Here is a 12336-nt window from a genome sequence, read left to right as displayed (position 1 = left end):
GCTCAGTCTTAGGAATTGAACCCAGTGCCTTTGTAGTTAGCTAAGCCACAGCCCTTTTCATATATTCATTTGTGCATTCATTTGTTTGTATACATTAATACAGAGTCTCACTAAAGTGCTAAGTAATTTCCCCAACCCAGGATCCTGCTGCCTCATCCTATCAGGCTGCCAGTCTAGTTGGTTTTATGTGAGCTGTTTTTACGTCAGACTTCTCCCCCAGTCTCCTCTCAGGTGAGCGCTTCCCTCCATGTCCCCTTAGACCAGACATCAGGCAAGAATTGTTTCGATACTCTGCCCTCAGAAATCTACCACTCTGTCTCACCATTTCTTCCTCTGATACTTTTAGGCCCTGTCAATTCTAACAATGATTACCAGAGACTCTCCTCTCCAGTTACATCTGCAGCCTATCTCTTATTATAAAAGTCAGTGCTGAAAGGTGTTTGATCACCCTTTGGCATCTGGATGGTGTGGGCTTACTGTTTGGGTCCTGATCTAAACTGTCTCAGTACCTAGCATGTTGTGTACTCCCTTTTCTTTAAAGTAGGTGTGCTTTGTGTCTCACTGCTGGTGCTCCCTTTCCTCACAGATGGCCAGTTCACTGCTGTCCAAGAAACATAAGGTATCTGGATCTGATTCGGCAGCACTGGATTCTCCATCCCCTATATTGTTGGACGTGGCTTCAGGACCAATGAGTGTGAGTGTCTTCCTAGAGACTGCCAGCTGGAAGGGTAGAGTGGGTTTCTTGTAGAAGTCCCTCTGTTGAAGCCCTAGTCCTCTTATATCTTTCTCAACCTGTTTTTTTTTTTTTTTTTTTTTTTTTTTTTTACCTTTGGTTTTGCCTGTTTGTTTCTCTCCCTAGGCAATACCAAAAAATAATGCCACAACCATAGATGAAGCTCTTCACTCCCATCAGCTGTGAGTGGGGCCAGACCTGGGGATGAGAAGGAAGGAGGAGGCACAGAGTGGATAGGATGGGGTGGTTCAGGCTCTGACCCAGAAGTTTCCATCTGCAGATACATGTTGGGTCATGAGGCAATGAAACATGTCCAGAAATCCAATGTGCTGATACCTGGTTTGCAGGGCCTGTGTGTGGAGATTGCTAAGAACATCATCTTTGGTGGGGTAAACGCTGTCACACTCCATGACGAAGGTGCTGCTCACTGGTCTGACCTCTCTTCCCAGGTACCTTTCTGAGTCTCCTTGCTAAGATGCTAGCCTCCTTTAGATGTGCATCTATTTATGTTCTTTGTAGTACTACCTGCAAGAGGATAATATTGGTAAAAACCGAGCTGAGGTGTCACAATCCTGGCTTTCTGAACTCAACAGCACCTTCAGGGGACCCCTTGAGGAGGACTTCCTTAGTGGTTTCCAGGTACCTTGAAGTATCACCCTTTTGGGGGCCTAAATTTGTCAGATAGTATCTCTGGATCATGTGTTAAATGGGCTGGCCCTGTGGTCATGATTTTTGTGAACAGCCTAGGCTTAGGAATAGAATCAGGTGTGGGACTTTTCTTTGGGAGATTTCATAGCCTTTCAAAAAGAAGAGTGCAGTAGTACACTTTGGTGTTGTGATTAGGAGCTCTGACTTCTTGGAACTAGACTGCCTGTGTGTTCTGTCTTGACCTTTTCTTGCTACATCATTGTGAAAAAGTCACTTAATTTGCTCTGCCCTTAGCTTTTCCCTTTTGTAGAATAGCAACAGCAATAATGTTGACCTTAGACTTTTTGAGCAGCCTGACGTTTGACTAGAAAGTGGCGTGGCATTGGTGGTATAGAGGTGTTTCTTTCACAGCAGAGAAGAGCTTTGGATGCTGATACTTCCACTTGGTTTCACAATGGACTCTCGTACTAGACAGAACTCAGAAGTAGAACTGTGTCTTCCTAAAGCCTTCTCCATTTTATCTTGGGTAGGACCAGGGATTAAACTCAGCACCTTACACTGGCCAGGCAGGCACTGTGCAGTGAAGTGCATCCCTGGTCCTATGTCCTGTTGAAGAAACAAGGAAATTTAAACCAACACTTCAGTTGTAGAGCAATTCAACTATGGCTCTGTGCGAATTTTCTGGAAAGTTGGAACAAGTAGGTGCTTCAAATGTAAAAACAGACTTTGACTGGAACAGAGTATTTCTTGGAGTACAATAGGGTTGTAGAGAGGCAGCTGAATTAATTAACTGGTCTTCACACTCTGTACTTCATTACCTCCTTATCCTTCTGAAATATTGGAGATTGTTTTTTGTTTGTTTGGTCTTTATTTTTTTTTTTTAACTGAGTTTTCCTGCTGAGTCTGACACCCTGGGAATTTTTAAATGTTTGTGAAAGAAGGCTGACATCACTGCTAGTATCTTCATTCTGTCCTGGTGTCATCCCTCTCAGATTTTTCTGTTTCCTGTCCTTGTTCCCTTTGTGCCAGGTCACTCTAATGCTATTGCCTGTTTGCAGGTGGTAGTCCTTGCGAACACTCCTTTGCAGTGCCAGCTCCAGGTGGCTGAGGTGTGTCACAACCATGGAATCAAGCTGGTGGTAGCAGATACTCGGGGCCTATTTGGGTGAGTGAATCCCTCTTCTGTCCTCCTAAGACTTGCCAAATGTAGCCTAAGAGTCATACCACTCTTAGGCAACCAGGTTGACAGATTCCTGTGTTCACTTTCTCGGCACTGCTGTGAACACCCTTTACCACCCACCACTCATAGCTAATTTTGTTAGGCAAGCATTGGCTATATTTTGAGAGACATGTGAGTGCCTGTGTACATGGTCTTGCCCATCAGTTATGTTGCCTCCCTGTATAGGCAGCTCTTATGTGACTTTGGGGAGGAAATGATTCTCAGAGATTCCACTGGGGAGCAAGGACTAAGTGTGATGGTGTCTATGGTCACCAAGATAAGCAGACCAGTGGTTGTAATAAATAGATGGGCAGCACCTATCCTTGCCTCTTCCCTTCTGACAGTCTTAGCTGATCTGTAAAACTCACCCCTTTTCCCACTAGGGCAACCCCGGAATTGTCATCTGTCTGGATGAAGTGCAGCATGGATTTGAGAGTGGCGATTTTGTCTCCTTCTCAGAAGTTCAGGGCATGAAGGAACCCAATGGCACACAGCCCATAGAGATCAAAGTGCTAGGTATACGAAGGTTGGGGTTGGTGAGAAATGGCTTCCTAGAACAGGTGGAAAATTGCCCTTAGCTTTGGGGCAGTGCTAGAGGAAAAGAAATTATACATTTCTGTAGTCTAAACTGAACTGGAAGCCAGAAAGGAGCCACAGTGTGTCTGGTAACTTATGGAGGTTCAGTAGAGGCAGAGCCATGGGATCTAATTGGTGAAAGTGTTGGAAGTAGAAGAATTCTCAGTGTAGTGTTTTCCATTTGCCTTTCTCAAAAACTTAATGATTACAGCTGTTTAGATATTTGCTTTAAAATTTTGGGTCTTTACATTTCTGTATGCGTAACATTTCTGGATCTGTAGAGTATAGTTATTTTGCGCTCTGATGGTTTACTTTTCATGTGTATAAGTGCTTTATAGTCTTATACACCATTTTTTAACCATTGTTCTGTTTGCTGTCGAGTTTTGCTTTTATGTGTGTCTTTTCTCAATTTCTGTTACTTGCTTAGCTACTGAAAGTTTATGAGATTTCCTGAAGAAGAGACATTGATGGCTACATGTCACAAATTCCAATGTCCTTCCTTTTTCCCTTTACTCCCCAAATTACATCCGATGTAATTTTCTATCACTTTGAAGATGCTCTTTTAACATTTTCTCTATTGTGCATTTGCTGGTAATTCTTCTGAGTGTTACTTGCATTTCTACTGACTGCTTTTGAAAGAATTTTTCTGAGTCTGGAATTGAGTGTTGAATGAAGAGGGCAGTAGCTTGAACCCAGGAGGTTCTCCAGGGCTGGTGGATAGCCCACAGTTGCGTGTCAGGCTTGAGCTAGTTTTGGGGCAGGAGGCAGAAGAGAGATGGTTTCTGATCTCACCAGTGCTTAGGAAGAGAGCTGTTATGACTGATCTAGAAGGTGGCTTTTCCTTGTTTTGATGGTACTGTTGATCTTTGGCAGGTAAGATGTGGGAGGGATATTACATGGTCCTAAAGTTTCTCCCTCTAACTCCTTATTTTATTTAATCTTCCAGGACCTTATACATTTAGTATCAGTGATACCTCCAGCTTCTCTGGAGGCATTGTTAGTCAAGTGAAACTAAGAAGATTAGTTTTGTGAGTATAGCCAGAGGGGCAATGGGAGGATCAACTTCAGGGTGTTTTCCACATTTCTAGTTTGTGTTTTACTTGAGATGTGTTGTTTTGTTGGTTTGGTTTTGCTTTTTTTAACCCGTGGTGATCCTTTCCCACCTTCCACAGAAACTCTTAGTAGCCTCACTGGCAGAGCCGGACTTTGTGATAACAGACTTTGCTAAGTATTCCCACCCTGCACACCTGCACATTGGCTTCCAGGCCCTACATGAATTCTGTGTTCAGAACAGCAGACAACCTAGACCTCATAATAAGGTAAAAGAGTGGTTGAGACATCCTTCTTGGCCCGAGACATTGTCTTCCCTGTCCATCAAGCTCTGTTTTTCTCATTACATCCCTTCCCTTCCTCCTGTAGTGTTCTAACAAGTTCTCTCCAGGTTTCTTTGGCCTAACAGGAGTATGCAGAAGTGGTAGCCCTTGCACAACCTGTGAATGCTGGAGCCTTGCCTTCGGTCCGGCAAGACATGGATGAAGACCTCATTTGGAAGTTGGCCTATATGGCTGCTGGTGATCTTGCACTGATTAATGCTTTTATTGGGGGCCTGGCTGCCCAGGAGGTCATGAAGATCAGGTTGGGTTGGACAGAGCAAGACTTGTGTGTCTTTCTGACTCCATCACTTGCTAATCTGTATCAGGCTTGGTTGCCTACTGACAGTCTGCTTACCCCGGGCCTGTTCAGGGAAGTTCTTACCCATCAGGCAGTGGCTATCCTTTAATGCCCTTGAGTGTCTTCCTGAGGACTAGAAAGGCTCCATGGAAGATAAATGTCTCCCCATACGTAAGAAACGCTGTGGAAAAGCACCATTTGGGATGTATATGACATCTCTGTAACCTCTCTTCCCATGATACAGAACCAGAAACATTATGATGGACAAGTAGCTGTGTTTGGCACAGACCTGCAGAAGCAGCTGGGTGATCAGAAGTACTTTCTGGTGAATGACACACTTGGACACTCAATATCTTCATCTTCCGGTGCCTGGCTTTTCACTTCCAGAATCTCTTTCTGATATTGAGAGGAATGTCTTGGTCTTTAAACTCTGGTCCCATCCCCTCTCCTCTTCTTGTTGATTGAGAAAAGCCTGATACATCCTTGTTTTCTTGTCTGGTGCCACCTCCTTCAGGTGACCATAGGTTTAATGGCTCTCTGATCTGTCTTGCAAGAGACATGAGTCCTTTAGGCCTTTCTTACTGTCTCTAGGGGAAGTGAGGAATGATGGGTAACCTCACACTACCTTCATTCTCTCTGACCAGATTTCTCTTCTTCCCTGACTTCCAGAGGGCAAAGGGGCTATTGGCTGTGAACTCCTCAAGAACTTCAGCATGATTGGGCTGAGAAGTCCAGTCTGAACCGACAGTTTCTATTCAGATCCTGGGATGTCACAGTGAGTGGGGCAGGGCAGGGATTTGTCTCTCTTCCTTCATAAACGTCTTGTTTCAGAACTTGATGACTTGGATATTTTTGCCTCTTTATAACAGTCTTTCACATCATTTTTAATTTTTTCAGCCTGTTTCTTACTTCTTTTAGCTCAGTTCTTAGCATGCATTCTATAGCTCATCAAAAGTGTACTCAGTACATTTTTGGTCTTATATTTTGCTCTGCTGCTTTCACCAACTCTTTTCCTTTGATTTTTGTTTGTTTGTTTGGTTTTTTTTTTGTCTTTTTCCTTTTTATCGGTACCGGGGATCAAACTCACGACTGCGTGCTTGCAAGGCAGACGCTTATGCCACTTAGCTAAATCCTCAGCCCTCCTTTGAATGTTTTTTTAATACCAGTTTACAAATGTAAAATTGGATTGTTGAAACATTTCTGAGATCTTCTGTGAAAATAAGTGTTGCTTATCTTTCTTGACTCACTTCATACTTCACATTCTGTGTTCTAGACATTTGAAGTACCAGGTCAGACACAGAAAGTGTGTTCCCTAAAGGAAAAGTGCGTGTTAAAGGAAAAATTTTCAGAAGCATTTCTTGTGTCCTTTGGATGAGTCTGTATTACTCATGGAGTCATCAAGTTTATACTTATTTTAAGACTATAAAACTTCTTTACATGATTACTTTTTCATGTGAGTGAAATTTTCATGGCAGGAAGACTTTCTTAATTTAAAGAGAGAGTATTTTCCAAATATAGAAAATGATGAAAAAAGAATTTGGGTTGTTTAAAGATCCAATGAAAAGGAAAATTAAGGGAGCCCTTATATTAATCTGGATATGAAATCACAGTTTCAAGTTAAACTAAACTTTAAATGCCTGTGCTTGGTCCATTGTGCTGTTTAATTCTGAACTATCAGTAGGTGTAATACACACTTGCCTGTTGTGGTTGCACTGTCATAGAAATCCCAGGAGTGGTAGGCTGAGGCAGGAGGATTGCCTGGAATTCAAGGCTGGTGTTGGCAACATAGTGCATTATCGACCTGCCTGAAATACATAGTGAGACTATTCTTAGCTAGATTCAAACCTGCATTTCCAAATGCCCCAGAATACTTGACAGTTTAGATTTCAGAGTATAAAAATAAAACAATTTTTCACACAGTTCCAAGTTTTAGCACAGGGATTCTTAGTTTCAGATGTCAAATTTTAAAAATTGGGTTTAACCACATTTTCAGTGATACACGTATGTAAGTGTTCACACACAGATACATATTTGTGTTATGACTGCAGATCAAGGTCATTGATTTTTGAAGTGGATGTGAAAAGGGGGGGAAATCTGAAAAGTCAATTTTGGGAGATTTTGATTTTTCTTTCCAAGTATCAGTTCTTGTCTTACTGGTCTTTGTGCTTTGTCTGTCTGCCTTTGTCTGTATCACTGTGTGTGTCGCTCTCTTTGTTTTACACAGAGATACTTGGGACTGAACACAGAATCTACACACTGAGCTACCTCCCCAGGCCTTTTTGTTGATTAAACATTGCCCTCCTTGATTTGTTTGCTCTTTTTCCAGTGGGCTCGGGATGAGTTTGAAGGCCTCTTTAAACAGCCAGCAGAAAATGCCAACCAGTATCTCACATAAGTGTCTCACACACTTTCCTATCCTACTTACTTGCTATGATATGCTGTTTGTGCTCTTTTCCCTGAAGTGTTCAGCACCAGGCCAGGCTTTCAAGCTTTAGTAGCTTCCTGCATGCATGAGCCTCTTAGCAGGTGGTGGGTGTGAGTCTGGACTGTAGCCTGCCTCTGAGCCTGTGAAGTAATCTAGCTGTTGATTTCCTCCAGTTCTTCATAGGGACCCCAAGTTAATGAACCGGACACTGGGGCTAGCTTGCACCCAGTGTTTGGAGGTGCTAGAAGCTGTGCAGCGTAGCCTGGTGCAGTAGCGACCACACACCTGGGTTGACTGTGTGACCTGGGCCTACCACCACTGGCACACAAAATATACTGATGACATCCAGCAGCTGCTACACAATTTTCCTCCCAACCAGCTATTACACTTTTCCTCTTTTTGTTACTTTGTCCATTAGGCAAGAGTTTATTTTAAACAACTGGGAATTTTATTGATGCTTTCCCCATGGCTTCTGCTACGTAGTCTTGTTGACCCTAAGATTATACTTTTTCGACCATTGTTTTCTGCAGATATCTATTTTTATCCCATTTCCCATTTTTCAAGCTAAGGTCTTTGAATGTTCCTCTGCTATGGTGTGGGTTCGGTGGCACTGATTGTCAATGAGAGGTATACGTATGAATGTCAGGGCAGGCAGTTTGGACTTAAGAGTGCACTTAACTGGTGTGGATTCATGTTCCACCTCCCATTTAACATTAGGACAAGTGATGTATGTTGTTTCTGTACCACAGTAGTAATATGTAGAGCTGGATTAGTGTTGTGTTAGAGGAGTTCTGTGGGGACTTGTTTGCATTTATATTCAAGTAATAAAGAACACTATTAATAAAACTATAAATGTTAACTTTCTGTGTGTTTGGCACAAAGTTAATTTGGGAGGCTAAGCTGCGAATATGAAGACAGACTTCCCCAGACCTGTTCTTTCCCTCCTAGCTCAAGTTTAGGAGCATTGTTCTGGTCTGCGCCCAAACACTGTCCACACCCACTGACATTGGATGTAAACAATGTAAGTCTTTTTTATGTTGCTTCCTTTGTAGGTGAGAACTGAGTGAAGACCCCCATACCCAAGGTGTATATTCTCACTTTTCCATGTCTTGCCTTCTTTTAGTCTCTGTACCTGGACTATGTGATGGCTGCTGCTATTTGTCCACATGTATGGACTGACAGGGTCTCAGGACCGATCTTCCCTAGTCACACTTCTGCAGTCCCTTCCGGTCCCCAGATTTACTCCCAAGTCGGGTGTGAAGATCCATGATTCTGACGAGGAGCTGCAGGACAGCAGTGCTTCTTTTGGTGAGGGCATTTTGCTGTTTGGCCAGGAGTCACTGCTCTGCCTGTCGTCTGCCCAGCCAGGCTTCCACTTTCATTAGTCTGCTGCTGGCCAGCCTGTGTGACCGCAGGCCTGTGTGCCTGACGTTCACCTGCACACCATGCTTTGAGCCTCTGCCGTCTTCCATGTCAAATGTGAGAGTGAGTGAGACAAATACTGTCACTTGTTTCTTGTTTCTTCTGTAGATAAAAGGATAATTGTAAATCCCTTTTCCTGTGTTTTCCTGATTTCTCTCCTTTTGTCTGTTTCTTTAAGATATGTTTAGCTGATGGAAAGAGAAGTATAGTTTCCGAGTGTGGTCTTTCCCTCTGCTACTTTGCCTTTTCTGTCTCCCCATTTCTCCCCTTTCTCCACCCTGGTATCTCCTCAGACTTTCTCTGGCTTGCAATTTCCCTCTGGTTAGGTGTCTCATGTTCTATATGTTTCTTCATGTCTTCTCTCTGTCTCTTCCTGATTTTCTTGTTCTCTGAGTATTTGTATTTCCTACCTTAAGGTATTTTGTTTTCTAGTGATTTCATCATGTTATGCTATGTATGTCTTCAGGTGTCTCCACTTCATAACATGTGTCATCCATCACACATATCGGTATCTTTTCACCTGTCCACTTCTGTCCTTTTCTTCTAAATTTGAATCCAGGTATCATATTGTGTAATTTTTTCCAGTGAATTTTCCTGCAGTTCCTGTCAATATTTACTTCTCCGCTAGCGTCTCAGTCTTATGTTTACTGCCTTGTCCTCTCGTTCTTGTGTCATGAAATTATTCTTCTTTTTCTCCTTGCCAGTCTTTTTAAGTTTTATTTGTTTGTGTATATTGTGGCACTGAGGATGAACCCCAGGACTTTGTAGATGCTGGAGAGGTCCTCTGCCGCTAGCTGCATCCCTATTCCTCATTCTCTTCTGTACCTCCTTTCTTTCTGTTCTTTAAAATTGTGGTCAGAACACCTTGTATTTGCCATCTTGGCTGCAGCTCTGTGTTCTGTTCAGTAATACTGTTGATTGACATTGTTGTGCAGTCTTTGTCTTTCTCATCTGCACACCTAAACATGTGGACTGGAGCGTGGCTCGGTGGTTGCGCTTGCCTAGCATGCTCTACCTCCTATGTCCCAGGCCCAACATAACAATAACAATAGGGTAAAAATGTCCACTTAATACATTCTCCCCATCTTTCTCTCACCATGATCTCTGGAAGCTATCATCTACTTTTTATGAGTATGGTTATTCTATGACATATGTGTGGAAAAAAAACACTGTTTACATTTGTGTTATTGCTCATAGCATATTGTCCTCATTTGTATGTGGATACCCACACAGACACACAGACACAGTCAGTCCCTGTAAGCTTCATATTTTATGACATACTTACGTATATTTTCCATTTAAGGCTAATGACACTGAATTGTGTGTGTATGGTATGCTTTTATCTATTTATTTGTTGATCGATCTTTCAGTTGCTTCTGCCTACTGGTTACTGTGTATACAGTATGTTGATTCTTAATATTTTCACCTAGTATCCTCAGAGTTGGTGTCTGTATTTCTCACTCTTAGATATGATGTGCTTTTCCATAAATCTTCTGCAACTCATTCCCATGATGTTAGTCCTCTTGATATACTTTATGATTGTGGAACTTTCTGGTGCATTGTGTGCTCTTGATTTTTACCTCACACTCTTGCTTTTACTTTGGGATTAGCAAAGCTAGTGGTGTTCTTTTTTGTTCTGCAGATGACAGCCACCTGGAGGAAGTGAAACTGACACTTCCCAGTGCAGCTAGTCTCTCTGGGTTCACGATGCACTCCATTGACTTTGAGAAGGTGCTGAATATGGGTGGTGTGATGGGGTACATGGGTGGATTGACAGCAGTTTAATCTGTGGACTTTGTCAGGCTTACAGGTCTTCCATGGAGTCTGGTAATTTTGAATGTTTTGGGCAGATTGACACTTAATGTGCATGGAATATTTATGGGTCCCCAGTAAGTAAAGAATGTTTTCTTAAGTAGACCCTCTCTGCATTAGCATTTCTTCCTCCCACTCCCAACAGGATGATGACAGTAATCATATGGATTTCATCATAGCTGCATCCAATCTTCGAGCAGAGAACTATGACATTTCTCCTGCAGACTGTCATAAGGTGATGTTAGTCACAATCCTACCTTCCACCCTTTCCCAAGCTTCAGTTCCCCACATTTGGCCTCTTCTGCATGCCCTGCCCACTTTAACAATGATCATTCCTGTTCATTTCCTAACTTTCAGAGCAAGATGACTGCAGGAAAATCATCCCAGCCATTGCGATGACAACAGCAGCTATCGTTGTGTGTCTGGAGCTGTACAAAGTGGTACAAGGACACTAGAAGCTTCAGTCCTATAGGAACAGTTTCATCTACTGGGCACTGCCTCTCTTCAGCTTCTCTGAGCCCGTTGCACCACCCTATCACCAGGTGAGGGGTGCTGCAAGTTGGAAACTTTTGATATTAGTCATGTGTGAGCTTGTGCCTTGATATCATTTGATGGAAAACCCTCCCCAGTCCTCATCATAGCAGATGAGACTTTCTATAATGTAGTACCTATACATTTGTGTGTCCTTGTTGTTGTGTATCCTTTGTTGTTCTTTGTGTAGAGCTTGGTGAAGTAGAAGTCCAGGTAGCATGTTCACAAGGAACAAGAGGGCCAGTGTGCATAAGAGACTAAAACATACGAGACTAAATGGATGACAGATGTGGAAGAGAAGTGAATGGAAGTTTCCCTTTTCCCATAATTTTATGATCTTGGGTGATTGCAGGTATTTCTTCTGCCTGTTCACAGCATGATATGGCCATAAGGGTTTTGAACATCAGAGGTCTGCATATTGTCTGAACTTAGCACAGAGCAGTTGGTGTAGCTCCTGTCCCATTCTTCTTCTTTTTGTCCCTCAGTACTATCACCGGGAATGGATATTGTGGGATTGCTTTGAGGTACAGGAAAAGCAGCCTAATGGTTGCCCTCAAGCAGTTCCTAGATTACTTTAAGGTAAGGCTCTTTTGTCCTTCACTCAGGTCACCTGGAGATGGCAGTTGTGCAAATAACTACATGTTGATCTCACTTATGTTTACTGTTGTTCCCTTTCTCATTTTTTTTCAGACAGAGCATAGATTGGAGGAGATTATGGTGTCACAGGTGTGTCTATGCTCTATTCCTTCTTTATGCCAGCAGCCAAGCTCAAGGAATGGTTGGAACAGCTGTGAGTTGTTGGCTTTGTGGACAGAAGGGGCTTACTGTGGGATGCTCAACTTGTAGTTTCATCATTGCAAGCTCACTGCCCTTCCCTTCTATGCTGTAACTTGTCCCTTTGTTGCTTTGAGCTCTCAAAACTCTGCTTCTCACCCCAGGAAGACAGAGAGTGTGAGCTGTTTCAAAGCAAAAACTGGACCACCATGTTCGCACCCTGGTGTTGGAGCTATGTTGCAGTGATTCGAATGGAGACAATGTTGAAGTTCCTTATGTATGCCACATCATCTGCTGACCCCAGGATACCCTTTTTACCCTCTCCCCTTTCATTTCAGTTTCCTTCCATATCCCTTCTAATTGTGATAAAACCTAAGCCTGCCTGAGCATGTTAGCTCTGCTTGTTTTTAAATATGTTTTTGACTGCTTCTTTCTACTTTGTTTGGAGTTGAAATTTATAGTAAAGTGTTGCCCAGATGTGGTGTGCTGTTGTTTGGAACAGACCTAGTACTTTGTCCTCTCTAA

At 42.8% G+C, this 12336-nt stretch overlaps 1 pseudogene; it reads left to right on the top strand.

Annotated features, from left to right (window-relative positions):
* The first annotated feature begins 586 nt into the window (after positions 1-586).
* On the top strand, positions 587-12109 carry LOC134475102 (ubiquitin-like modifier-activating enzyme 1; annotated as a pseudogene).
* Positions 12110-12336: the final 227 nt, after the last annotated feature.

The sequence above is a fragment of the Cavia porcellus genome, unplaced genomic scaffold (assembly GCF_034190915.1).
Source record: "Cavia porcellus strain 051 isolate PalLab524CR breed Dunkin Hartley unplaced genomic scaffold, mCavPor4.1 scaffold_61, whole genome shotgun sequence".
In the NCBI taxonomy this organism is placed as follows: domain Eukaryota; kingdom Metazoa; phylum Chordata; class Mammalia; order Rodentia; family Caviidae; genus Cavia; species Cavia porcellus.
Note: the sequence above shows the minus strand (reverse complement) of the source record. Positions and strands in the feature narration are given on the sequence as shown.